At 47.7% G+C, this 12,144-nt stretch overlaps 1 protein-coding gene across 2 annotated transcripts in view; it reads left to right on the forward strand.

The window, feature by feature from the left end:
- Nucleotides 1-405: 405 nt before the first annotated feature.
- The window catches only part of RFTN1 (raftlin, lipid raft linker 1), a 209,530-nt gene continuing 197,791 nt past the window's right edge, over nucleotides 406-12,144 (forward strand). Inside the window, exon 1 of one of the 2 annotated variants that reach the window (XM_047098825.1) lies at nucleotides 406-658. The gene's annotated coding sequence lies outside the window, so the exon portion shown is untranslated. Of the gene's footprint in view, nucleotides 659-733; nucleotides 1,014-12,144 lie in introns of those variants that run through there. The other variant, XM_047098824.1, reaches the window with a different exon arrangement.

Below are 12,144 nucleotides of genomic sequence, written 5' to 3' on the forward strand. Positions count from 1 at the left end.
CTTGGTGGCTGTCACCATCCAGCACTCCAGCTCAAATATTTAGGGAACCCAGTCCCCTAGGCGCACTCTAGCCTCATACAACCTTGGTTAGAAGGGGTCGAGGGAGTGGTCTTGGCGCCTGGACCTCTGCGCGGAGGGGCATTAGGGTCGCCAGTGAGGTAGGGCGTGTGCCGCGCGCAGGTGGCCCGCCGCGTGGAGGCAGCGGCGCGGGGCGTCAAGGGGGTGCAGGGCGCCGAGGGGCGCGGGGCGGGCCCGCTGCTCCCGCGGCGGCTGTCAGGGGCCGGCGGCTCCCCCGAAGATGCAGCGCAGCATATTTTGCACATGAGTTCAGAGGAAGAGGAAGTGTAGCCGGCGGACGCGCGGCGGCGGCGGCGGCGGCGGCGGCGGGGGCGCGTCGGGGCTGGAGCCGGAGCGCGCCGGGCTCAGGGCGCAGCGAGCGGGAGCGCGGCGGCCGCGGGCTCCGCGGAGGGACGGACGCACAAATCGCGGGAGGGACATATACCGGCGCACGCCGCGCAGCCGCTTCCCGCCCCCACCCACTGGTGCCCACGCCTTCCCCTTGCCGCCTGCTCTGCATGGCACAAACTTTCCTCCCGGGACGGAACACGCTGTCTCAGGGAGCCCGCGCCGGCGCCTTCTCCTCAGCCAGTCCCTAACGGTAGGTGGGCGCGCGGCAAGATTTGGGGTGTAGGCGGGCACAGGCCCTGCCATCTGGCCCCGCGGACCGGGACCTGGGCGGGCAGGAGGAGCTCCGCGTGGCGCCTCCCTGCAGGTTGCCGGGGCTGCCAGAGGGCCACCGCCCCCACCACCACATCCCCTACCGGGGTTGGATGGGTCAGCGGCGATCCACGACTCGCAACGCTCTTGGCCAACTTTTTTTGGAAAAAAAAAAAAAAAATCATCCGTGGCACGCAATGGGGAGAGGCACCCTAGAGCAGTTTGTTAGGGGTCGTGGACTCTGCAGGCTCGGGGGTGCCTAAGAAGGAAGCAGAGGGGAAGCTTCGAGGCTACAGGTGGGTCTGGGACACTGCTGCAGGGGGTCCTTGGCAAAGATCTGGCTGGAGCCGGCTACGCAGTCCAGGTTCAGGAAGGCACGAGGCTGCGGTGGGGTGGGGTAGGGGGTGGAGGCGCCTCTAGCCGCCCTTTTGCGTGCGCCCTGGGAGGTGGGTTTGTTCCTGGCGCAGGGGTTCTGGATAGATGGGAGCAGACCTGCCGTGTGTCCAGGGGAAGCGCCGCAGCCACTGGAGGCACAGAGACTCGGGGCACGGGAAGTCCCCAGCGCTGAAAACGGCATCTCCCCTTCTGTAAGGGGACTTCTTTCCTCGTCCTAACCCGCTTTCCTAGGCTCAAGGGACTCCAGGGTAGGTCGGGTCTTGGCGGGGTGATAGTGACGTACATTTCAGAAAACCGATTGTCAGGCATGCAACACTCCCCCTTCCCCCTGACCAGAGCCCGTGCCCTTGACCTAGGATATCGCTGTCTTTGGCAGCGAGAACCGCGTGGAGGCCAAAGTGCTAAACCCAGGCACGCTCCCTGTTGCCTCCAGTTGCTTATGCTTAGTTAGCTGCCCTATGTGGTTGTGGGTGGTCCCCAGGGACACTGAGAAGTGGCAGAGAGTTTGTTGGGGGGACTTAAACAAAAAGTGTGTGTGTGTGTGTGTGTGTGTGTGTGTGTGTGTGTGTGTATATATATATATATATATTTTTTTTTTTTTTTAATCCGGCACAAATCTCTATATTTGAGTGGCTGCCCTGGGTTTCCAGCAACAGTCCCTTCTTGTAATTGGCACAGCTGTTTTCAGATGCTGGGCGCGCAGTCAGACTAGGCGTCTTCAGCCCCTGCCATCGTGTGTCATCTCAGGATAACCGAGGCCATGCCAGGAAGGAAGGCGGGAGTAATGTGGGTGACCTCTGGGCCTGTGGGTAGGGCACGCTGTGCACCCCACGTGTCCCTGGCTGCCAGGATTCCTAATTTGTATCTCTGAACAGCTGAATTCCCTACCAAGTTCAAGTGACCCCAGATGTCACCAAATCCCACGGAGGGGTTAAGCAACAAGCTGTTTAGGTCTCTTTGGTGCGTGTGTGCTAACCTCAGTTGAAATCACTTGAACCTCAGACTGACTCTGCATCCTCTTTTGCCTTCAGTGGGGTTTCTGGCCCTGAGAGCTGGGGCATTATCCTCTGTATATCATGTGGCTGGGTTGGTTTTTCTTTGTTAGTCTTTTGACTTAATGGACTTGGGGCGAATGGAAGTGGAGTGTTGTGCAGTTCGCTAATAGATTGGTGCAGGAATTGAAAGAGAACAAATTGGGAATGAGTTCTTTTTCTCCCTCTTGAGCAGGAATTTTTGGCTTCCATTCAAATAATTGCTTTGTCTGTAGGGAAACAGGCAGAAAATCTTTGGCATGAGTGATGTGAGTTCCTGTAAAGCTACTTGTATTCTTCCAATCTTCACTCTGCAGCAGAATTGAAACTATGTGGGCTCATGGCTTGGTGGGCATGGGTATCTTGTCAAGTTTCTAACTTGGTGGGCTAAGGAGAGGGCACTATGAGTTTTTCTTTCCCTGACCTATCTCATTTTTAAAAAATATAAACAACTTGCAAGAACAGTAACTACCCAAATACACATATCTAGGGTGTAATTTTGCAATATTGGCTTTATTACACATCTGGCGATTTATTCATCCCTCCATCAGTCCCAGATTATTGTTTTATGCCCTTTAAAGTAAGTTACAGACATTGGCATAGGTCACTTCTAAACAGTTCAGTGCACATTTTATTATTCAGAGTTCATTATATGTTCATGATTTTTTTTAGGGTAAAATTAAAATTTTTTTAATGTTTATTCATTTTTGAGAGACAGAGAGACAGAGCGTGAGTGGGTGGGGTTGAGAGAGAGGGAGTCACAGATTCCCAAGCGGACTCCAGGCTCTGAGCTGTCAGCACAGAGACCGACACGGGGCTTGAACTAACGGATGGCAAGACGGATGGTAGGACGTCCAACTGACTGAGCTACCCAGGCACCCCTAAGGTAAAATTTATGTACATATAATGAAATGCACAAATGTTGAGAGTCATGTTTGCATAATGTTTTGATAGATGTGTACACCTGTATAATCCTAGTCTCTGTCAAGATAGAAAATATTACCATCACCTCAGAAAGTTTCCTCATCCCCATTCCCCCTTTCAGCGGCAACCACTGCTGATTGTTTCCCACTGTTAGTTTAGTCTGTTCTTGAATTCCTATAAATGGAATTATGCAGTATTGTGTAAAGCTTCTTCCACTCAGCATATTTCTGAGATTCATCCGTGTTGTATATGTCAGTATTTTGGTCTTTTTTTATTGCTTAGTTATATTCCAGGATATGTCCATATCACAGTTTGATAACATATTCCCCCAGTTGATGGACACATGAGTCAGTCCCAGGTTATTGGGGTATTGTGAATGAAACTCTTATGAATATTTGTGGACAAGTCTTCCTAGGGACATACGTTCTCATTTCTCGTGGGTAAATGCCTAAGAGTGGAACCGTTAGGTCATAGAAGAGGTGGATGTGAACCTTGTAAGAAGCTGCGGGATCTTTTTCCAACACGGTTGTACCATTTTACAGTGCCACCAGCAAAGAATACGAGTATGGGAGTCCAGATACGACAACCCTATTTTCCTATCCCAAAGTCAAGAGCATGGTTTGACCAGTGTTTGGGGGTTAGAGGGTACAGAAATTGGATGCTCGAGACAGTGCGAAACACGTTGTTTTCATAGGTGGAGCAGCTGTAAGAAATCCCTGACTCTGCCAGTGAATGAGTTTACACTTAAATTATTGCAGATGATCAGACAAATATTTTATTTGTAGAGATCTTCAGAGAAGGAAATTCCACAGGGGAATGTACCCTTGGTTGTGAAAGAAGATTGATTGAGTGCTTTCTATATAAAGAAAAATAACCCCCACACCCCACAGAATTCCAGTACACTTCTGCTTAGAAACTCCTGGGGGATTTCTGACGTATTGGTCTAGTTGATGTGAACTTGGTGGAGGAGATTCCCGTTGGATTTCACCGGCTTGCGCAGCTGGCTGCTGAACGCGGTTGTGTTTGCTTTGTGAGGCAGATCAGATTTGGCTTTTTGAAGGCTCAGAAAACAGCTTTCCTGTTAAAGTGATTTGGACTGTCAGTGAGAAACATGACCTATCGACACCCTCTTGTCGTCCTGGCTGAGAAAATGGGTCGGTTCCCCTCAGGTCCTCTTACCCATTAGTCCCATTCTGTGGACCAGCAGCCGAACCCAGTGTGGACTGATTTAGGAACAGGAATTGAGCCTCCCTGACTGCTTGCCACCCCAGAATGAAATATTTGCATCTGGCCAAGGTGTCTCAATGGGCTCAGATGACAGATAGTGTAGAGTCTCAAGACATTGCCCGTTTGGGGACTGTTCTGATCTGACAGCCTAGGACAGTGCCTGCCACAGAATGGGGGCACAGTAAACATTGGCTAAATGATGACTGGTGACTCACGATGGTACCCGTCTGGGTGATTGCCCATCTGGAGGTTGACAGTGAGTGTCAAGATGTCAGGGCCCCAAGATGTACTTCACTAGAGGTTATTTAACCATAGCCTGGGAAACAGGTTCAAAGTGTTCCCACCTCAGAAGACTTGCCAACCGTAAATTTCCATTCTAGTAGCACTGTTCTTATTTCATTACAGATTTTACAGTATTATTAACAAAATAATAATTAACCCCCCGATGCTTATTCTTTGCCAACACTGTTAGGCACTTTACGTGCGTTCTGTGGATTTAATCCACATGAGAGGCAAGTACTATTCTTATCTGCACGTTAGCCTTGAGGAAACTGAAGCTTAGTGAGGTTAAGTAACTTGCCCTAAGTTGACTTTTTCATGTTTCCTAGATGTAGGGAAGAGACTGTGATGTTCTGGTTTTGCAAAGGAGATTACATCTACAAGCAAAGATTTCCAAAAACGTGAGGCCATGGTACAGTAGAAACATAAACTGGGTAGGGCACAACAGCATTGCAAGAAATGACACAGTGGAATCATTTCTTTTTCTTTTCTGCTTTCTGGGTTTGGGGCAGCCAGGCCTGTATAGAGATACTAATTATTTTGGTGACAATTTACGATGTTGTCCGTTGAGTACGATTTTAGTTTTATTGGAAGAAAAGAAAGATGTTGCCAGCTGTTGAGTTTGAGGGTCTGTAGCTGAGCTGTCCTGTTCAGTGGCCACCAGATACATGTGGCTATTTGCATTTAAATGTAAAGTGAATTAAAATGAAATAAAATTGCAGTTCAGCTCCTCAGTCTCACTAGCCACATTTCCAGTACTGTAGAGCCACACGTGGTTATTGGCATTGGAGTTGGATAGTGCAGAGGTGGAGTATTTTCACCATGGCTGAAAGCCCTATTTGATAGTGCTGCTCTACAGTAAGCATTTCTCCCTTTTCCTTTAGTTGAAGAGTTGGCAACACCCTTGGCTAAGGCTTAGGCTATTTTTCACTGACAAAGAGATAAATTTAGCCAGACATTTCTTTTATGTTTACCTTTTAAAGGTTTTGCATGTGTGTGATCTTTTTTCCCATTCACATTCAGTTTTCGACATAAATTTGAGTTTCCCTTTTCTCCTGGCCCCCCAAAGGGGCTTTCATTATTATCATTGCATATTTTACTAGGATGCTTTCTGTGAAAAGATCCATACAGCAAGCAAGTGATGGCCACTGCTTGAGCCTTGTTAATTCCTTGCTCTCCAAATAAGAATTCGGTTGAGCTTTTAAATATGCATTTGTGTGACTTACTCCCCACCTGGGCTGAATTCAGGAAGAAGAATCGGCTCTCAGCGGGGCCAGAACCAAAGAGCTAGAAAATCAGGTCACATTCTACGCAAGATGGCTACCTGCCAAGACTGAGATGGAGGAGACACTGTTTGGGGGTATTGAGGGCTTTGCTTTGGAGTTTTCCTGGGTCTGACTGCCTTTGTGGCACAGGGAGTGCTGGAGAGGGCCCGGCAGCTTCCGTGTCCTGGTTGCACCAGACGATGAGGGGGATAGTGCCCTGGCTTGCCCTTCTTCTGTGGTTCAAAGGAGAGGGGACTCTAGCCCTCAGGTGTCATGGGGCACCAAGGCGAGCCAGTGGTGGAAAGTCCACATCAGCTGTGTGTTGCCTCGCTCATCTGATACTGACCAACTCTTAAGTTACTTTGTGTAACCGTATGGGATGTTTTCACACTTTTTCAACCAGGAAACCATCTGGCTTTTATAACTAAAATGTCCCCTTTTGTTGTTCTGTAGGCAGACCCCCTTGATGGTGAGCATTTATTTTTCGCAGAGGATTTTCAGCTTCCATTCGTGTGTGTGTGTGTGTGTGTGTGTGTGTGTGTGTGTGTGTGTGTTGAAATTTCCTACTTTGTATTTCATCTTGAGGAATTGCGGATTCCTGAGGAATCCTTCAAGTTTTATGGAATGGCTGCCAAATTGCTAAGTTTGAAGAAATTATTATAGTAGACCTTATCCATAAAGATGGATAAGAAAAGAGTTGGTTAGGGGTGCCTGGGTGGCTCTGTCTGTTAAGCGCGTGACTTCAGCTCAGGTCATGATCTCACGGTTAGTGGGTTCGAGCCCCACATCGGGCTCTGTGCTGACAGCTCAGAGCCTGGAGCCTGCTTCGGATTCTGTCTCTCTCTCTCTCTCTCTCTCTTTCTCTCTCTCTCTGCCCCTCCCCTGTTTGCACTCTGTCTCTGTCTCTCAAGAATGAATAAACATTAAAAAAAATTTTAAAAAGGAAAAGAGTTGGCTAATCACAGAGGGCGGTTAATGGAATGTGACTGAATCATGTATTACCAAATTTCAGAAATACCAAGTACAAGAAATCAGATTGTTCATTTAAACACTTCTGTAATTTACAGAGGGCTTTTGGAATTTTTCCACTTTCTCGGAACACTGCATAAGCACCCTTTGCAGTGAGGTGTAATTTTGGCCATAGGCAGGTCAAAAGGAATCTTTACAAAGGATAACAACTGATACCAGTAATAATATTAATAATGGTTAACATTTATACTGCCTTTTCTATGTGTCTGAGCTCTTCTAAGTCCTGTTCAATATTAACTTATTTACCCTGCCAGTGGATTGTGTGTATATCCCCATATTATAATTGGGAAACCTGAAGTTGAGTGGCTTCCTCAAGGTTACCTAGTTAGCAAGTAAAGACTGGGATTTGAACCCAGGCGGTCTGGCTCCAGACCGTGTGCACCCAACCCCTGTACTATGTTTTGAAGAAGGTGAACTTGATGGGAGTGCAAGCTGGTGCAACCACTCTGGAAAACAGTATGGAGGTTCCTCAAAAAACTAAAAACAGAACTACCCTATGACCCAGCAATTGCACTACTAGGCATTTATCCATGAGATACAGGCGTGCTGTTTCGAAGGGACACATGCAACCCCCATGTTTATAGCAGCACTATCAACAATAGCCAAAGTATGGAAAGAGTCCAAATGTCCCTAGATGGATGAATAAAGAAGATACACACACACACACACACACACACACACACACACACACACACACACAATGGAGTATTACTCAGCAATCAAAAAGAATGAAATCTTGCCATTTGCAACTATGTGGATGGAACTGGAGGGTATTATGCTAAGCAAAATTAGTCAGAGAAAGACAAATATCATATGACTTCACTCATATGAGGACTTTAAGAGAGAAAACAAATGAACATAAGGGAAGGGAAACAAAAATAATATAAAAGCAGGGAGGGGGACAAAGCATAAGAGACTCATAAATATGGAGAACAAACAGAGGGTTACTGGAGGGGGTGTGGGTAGGGGGATGGGCTAAATGGGTAAGGGGCATTAAGGAATCTACTCCTGAAATCAGTGTTTCACCATACACTAATGTGAATGTAAATTAAAAAAATAAAACTAAAAAAAAAGAAGGTGAACTTGAGAGAGACATGCAGATATTCCAAATATTCCTTCCTTTACCAGATGATAAGTGTCTGTCCTAGTCTTAAAGGATGTTGGCTTAGTAGATACTTATTGTGCATCTGTTGGAGCAGGGCCTTGGGATAGCTGCTGTTGGGGATGAAGAAGAGATGATTGCTCCCTTTGGGAAGTTGGATGTCACATGGACAGATGAGGCATTACCGAAAGCTCCAGATCTCTCCCTTGAGCTCGGGACTGGTCCCTGCAGCTGCCTACCCCACACCTCTACCCAGTGGAGTTAACACATCTAAAACAAGCCCGTGTCTTCCTCCCATAGCCATCCCCAGATCAGAAGGGGCCCCTGCAGCCTTCCAGTTGCTCAGGTCATACATAGGCCCTAGAGGTGGCTTGGATGCCTTCTTTTTCTTATGCCCTATTTCTAAACTACCAATAAGTCCCATTTTCTACATTCAAAATATATCCAGAATTTGATTGTTGCTCATACCCCATCATCATCTGGTCTCTCCATTTCCACCATCAGTCATGGCCAGAGTGATTGTGTCTCCCTTGGCTTGAAACCCTCAAGGGGATCCCATCTCAGGGAGTCCTTACCCCCACCTGCATAGCCCACACAACCTGCCTTCCCAGGCCTCTCTGATTTCATGTGCCACCAGCAGCCACCCCCTCCCACCTTCCCCAGGCAGGTCCTGGAACCTTGCACTTGCCACCCTCTTGCCTGGTACACCATCCCCTTTATCCCATGGTCTCTTTAGGACTTCGCTTAACATCACTTTTTGGGTAAGGCCGTCCCTGATCATCCTGTTTTTAAAAATTGCATCTTCCCCCGTGCTTGCTATCCCTCCTCCCTGCCTTATTTTTCTTTATTTGATGTAGTTTTTAAAAAATTTTTCTTCCTTTTTTTAATAATTTTTTTAATATTTATTTATTTTTGAGAGAGAAAGAGAGAATGGGGGAGGGGCAGAGAGCAAGGGAGACACAGAATCTGAAGCAGGCTCCAGGCTCTGAGTTGTCAGCACAGAGCCTGATGTGAGGCTCAAACTCGGGAACTGTGAGATTGTGACCTGAGCCGAAGTCAGATGCTTAACCAACTGAGCCACCCAGGCACCCCTAAAATTTTTTTCTTAATGTTAATTTATTTTGAGAGAGAGAGAGAGAGTACATGAGCAGGGGTGGGCAGAGAGAGAGAGAGGAAGAGAGAGAATCCCAAGCAGGCTTTGTGCCATCAGTACAGAACCTGACGTGGGGCTTGATCTCAGGAACCGTGAGATCATGACCTGCACCAAAACCATGAGTCAGATTCTTAACCACGCAGGCACACCTAACATGCTTTTAAAATTGAAATTCATGTATTATTTTTATTTGTATATTGTCTGTTTCTCTGCTCCTGAAGGTAAGGTCCTTCATGAGGGCAGCGTTGTCCCTTTTTTTTTTTTAATGTCTTTTGTATCGCTTTAGTATCCTCAGCATTTGGAATGGTGCTTTGCGTGTAGTAAGTGCTTTAATAAAGGAGGATGTGATGGGTAATTTTATGTGTCATCTTGGCTAGGCTATGGTACCCAGTTTTTGGTCAAACATGTGTAGGTGTTGCTGTGGGCGATGTTTCTTTCTTAATGTGATTAACATTTAAAGCAAAAGACTTTGGGTAAAGTAGATTATTCTCCATAATGTGGGTGGGCCTCACCCAGTCAGTTGAAGGACTTAGGAGAAAAGTCTAAAATCTCCCGAGAAGGAAGGAATCCTGCTTCTGGACTGCTTGACTCAAGACTGTAACATCAACTGTTCTCTAGGTCTCTGGCCTGCTGGCCTGCCCTGCAGATTTCAGACTTGCCAATTCCCACAATCACTTGAGGGTCAGTTTCTTAAAACGCATCTGCCCTGCCTTCTCTCTCTCTCTCTCTCTCTCTCTCTCTCTCTCTCTCTCTCTCCCTCTCTCCCTCCACACACACACACACACACACACACACACACACACACACTATCCTGTTGGTTCTGTTTCTATGGAGAGCCCTAAGACAGAGGGTCGAGATGGAAAGGAAAAGAGTGTCAGGGGGAGGTTCCACTGGAGGTAAAGGAATGGTATCTGGAGAATGTTCAGTGTGTACAAAAGGTAGCACTGGCCCCGTATAACCTGACCCCATGGTACTTGAAGAGGAGCAACCAGGGACAGGGGAGGGGAAGGAGGTTAGGGGTGAGGTTGAGGCTAAGGACTCCAGGCTGGGCAGTATATGTTTCTTATGCTCTGTGAGCCACTTGTAGGGCGCAGAATGGTTGCTCTAGCATTAGCCCAGGATAAGAATTAGTGGATGAGAGACCAAGGAAGTCCTCCGACCATCCTCAGGGTGGGCGGGTCGGCGCAGAGAATGAGGTGGTGGAGTGAAAGGCTTCCGCCAGCACTCAGCTCCAGGCCGGCTGTGGCAGTGAGGACAGTGGCAGAAGCAGGCTGCTGCCTGGTGTTTTGAGCCTGGATGTTATGAGGACAGGGGAACTCCCCACAGATACAAGAAACCTAGGAGAGAGAACAGGCCTTGATGGGCAAGGCGTCGAGTTCCCTATGGAGCATATTCATTGAGAGTGTTGGCAAAGTTCTAGGTTAAGGTACCAAAACAGGTCCTTGGGCATGTTCACCTGGAGTTCACCAGGCTGGGAGGGAGACTGGAAGGTTTTTGCCCAGAGCAGGTAAAGCAAGGCCCACGAGAGGGGTATGCGGGCTAAGGCAGAGAGGACAGCATTTATGTGCCTTTTTTGAGCATATACAACACTACCACATATTAGAGGTTCCCAAACTCTGTACTGAAGCACCCCCAAGGCACCACAGCAAACTAGCGAGGGCGGGGCAAAAGGGCTTTTTACTTTTAATGAGGGGAACAGAGTGGCACTCGACATGTTAGCACACTAACTACTGTCTGTGGGTAGTTTACAGTAGGAGGTTAGACAGCACCGCATTCCTTTTGATGACGTCCTATCTCTACGAAGCTGCGTGTTGGTGGTTGCTAAGAAACCACTTTGTGGAACAGGCAAATGAAGATGGTGGTGTCCAGTGTGATTACAGGGTTTGAGAGGTCGTGTGGTGCCCGAGAGATGCACACATCCCGTGAGTAAGTCATTGTGATAACTTAGGAATGAAAGAAAAAGGTTTATTCTTACAGTTTTTGTGTGCTGCTTTTTTTTTTTTCCAAAAGGCAAATAAGTTGTTTGGACATGAATAATTATTATGTTGTTTGCACCTAACTACCTCGTAAGTGGAACTGTAAGTATTACTTTTAGCTGGGGGGGGGGTGCCGTGGAAAACATACGGAGACGCTAAAGGTGCCATGAAACGGGAAAGTCTCAGAACCTCTGCCATGTATTGTTGTGGGTGTTACAGGAAAAGCCCAGTTAGAAGAGGGGAGAAAGGAGGGGCATGGGGACCGCATTTCAAAAGTCCCATTTCTGGGGCACTCGGGTGGCTCAGTCGGTTAAGTGTCTGATTTCGGCTCAGGTCATGATCTTACAGTTGGGTTCCTGAGTTCCAGCCCTGCATTGGGCTCCCGGCTGTCAGCCCAGAGCCGGCTTTGGATCCTCTGTCCTCCTCTCTCTCTGCCCCTCCCACACTCATGCACATGCTTTCTCTCTCTCTCTCTTTCTCAAAAAAGGTCTCATTTCTTCAAAAATAAAAGATGTGAAGTAAATAAAGTAAAATGTAAGCATTTGTTAAATCTTGGTGCTGGGTACAGAGATGTCTCATTTTGTTATCTTCGTCTATATGTCCGAAGTGGTTTATACTGAAAATGATTTTAAGAGAGTGAGACAGAATGAGGGCTGGGGATAGAAATTTAGGGGTGTGCCTGTGTTTGGGAGGACAGCAGTGAGGCTGGGAAGAGGGCATCGGAGGTACAAAGAAGTTCAAGAGATGGAGTTGTGGAATCAAGGGGGTCCGCAGGGCCATGTTTTCGACTGGGGTTCTCAGCCCTGGCCAAGAGGCTTAAGAAGGATTCTGGGCCTGGCTGAGGCTGGGGTGAAGGAGACTGGAGAGGGTTCGGAGTGAGGAAAACCGGACTTCTTCCTAGCTTGTTGATTCTCACCTCTGGCTGCCGGTTAGAATCCCTTAGAGTTTTCAGCCGGGGAAACCCATTGCCCAGGGCTTCTCAAACTTTACTGCCGCTCAGAAATTAATGAATCACGTGTCATTGAAATGTAGTTTCTGGTTCTGC

The sequence above is a fragment of the Lynx rufus genome, unplaced genomic scaffold, assembly GCF_022079265.1.
Source record: "Lynx rufus isolate CCGP_SWC_20201006 ecotype Redwood Valley unplaced genomic scaffold, mLynRuf1.p SCAF_5, whole genome shotgun sequence".
Taxonomy (NCBI): Eukaryota; Metazoa; Chordata; class Mammalia; order Carnivora; family Felidae; genus Lynx; species Lynx rufus.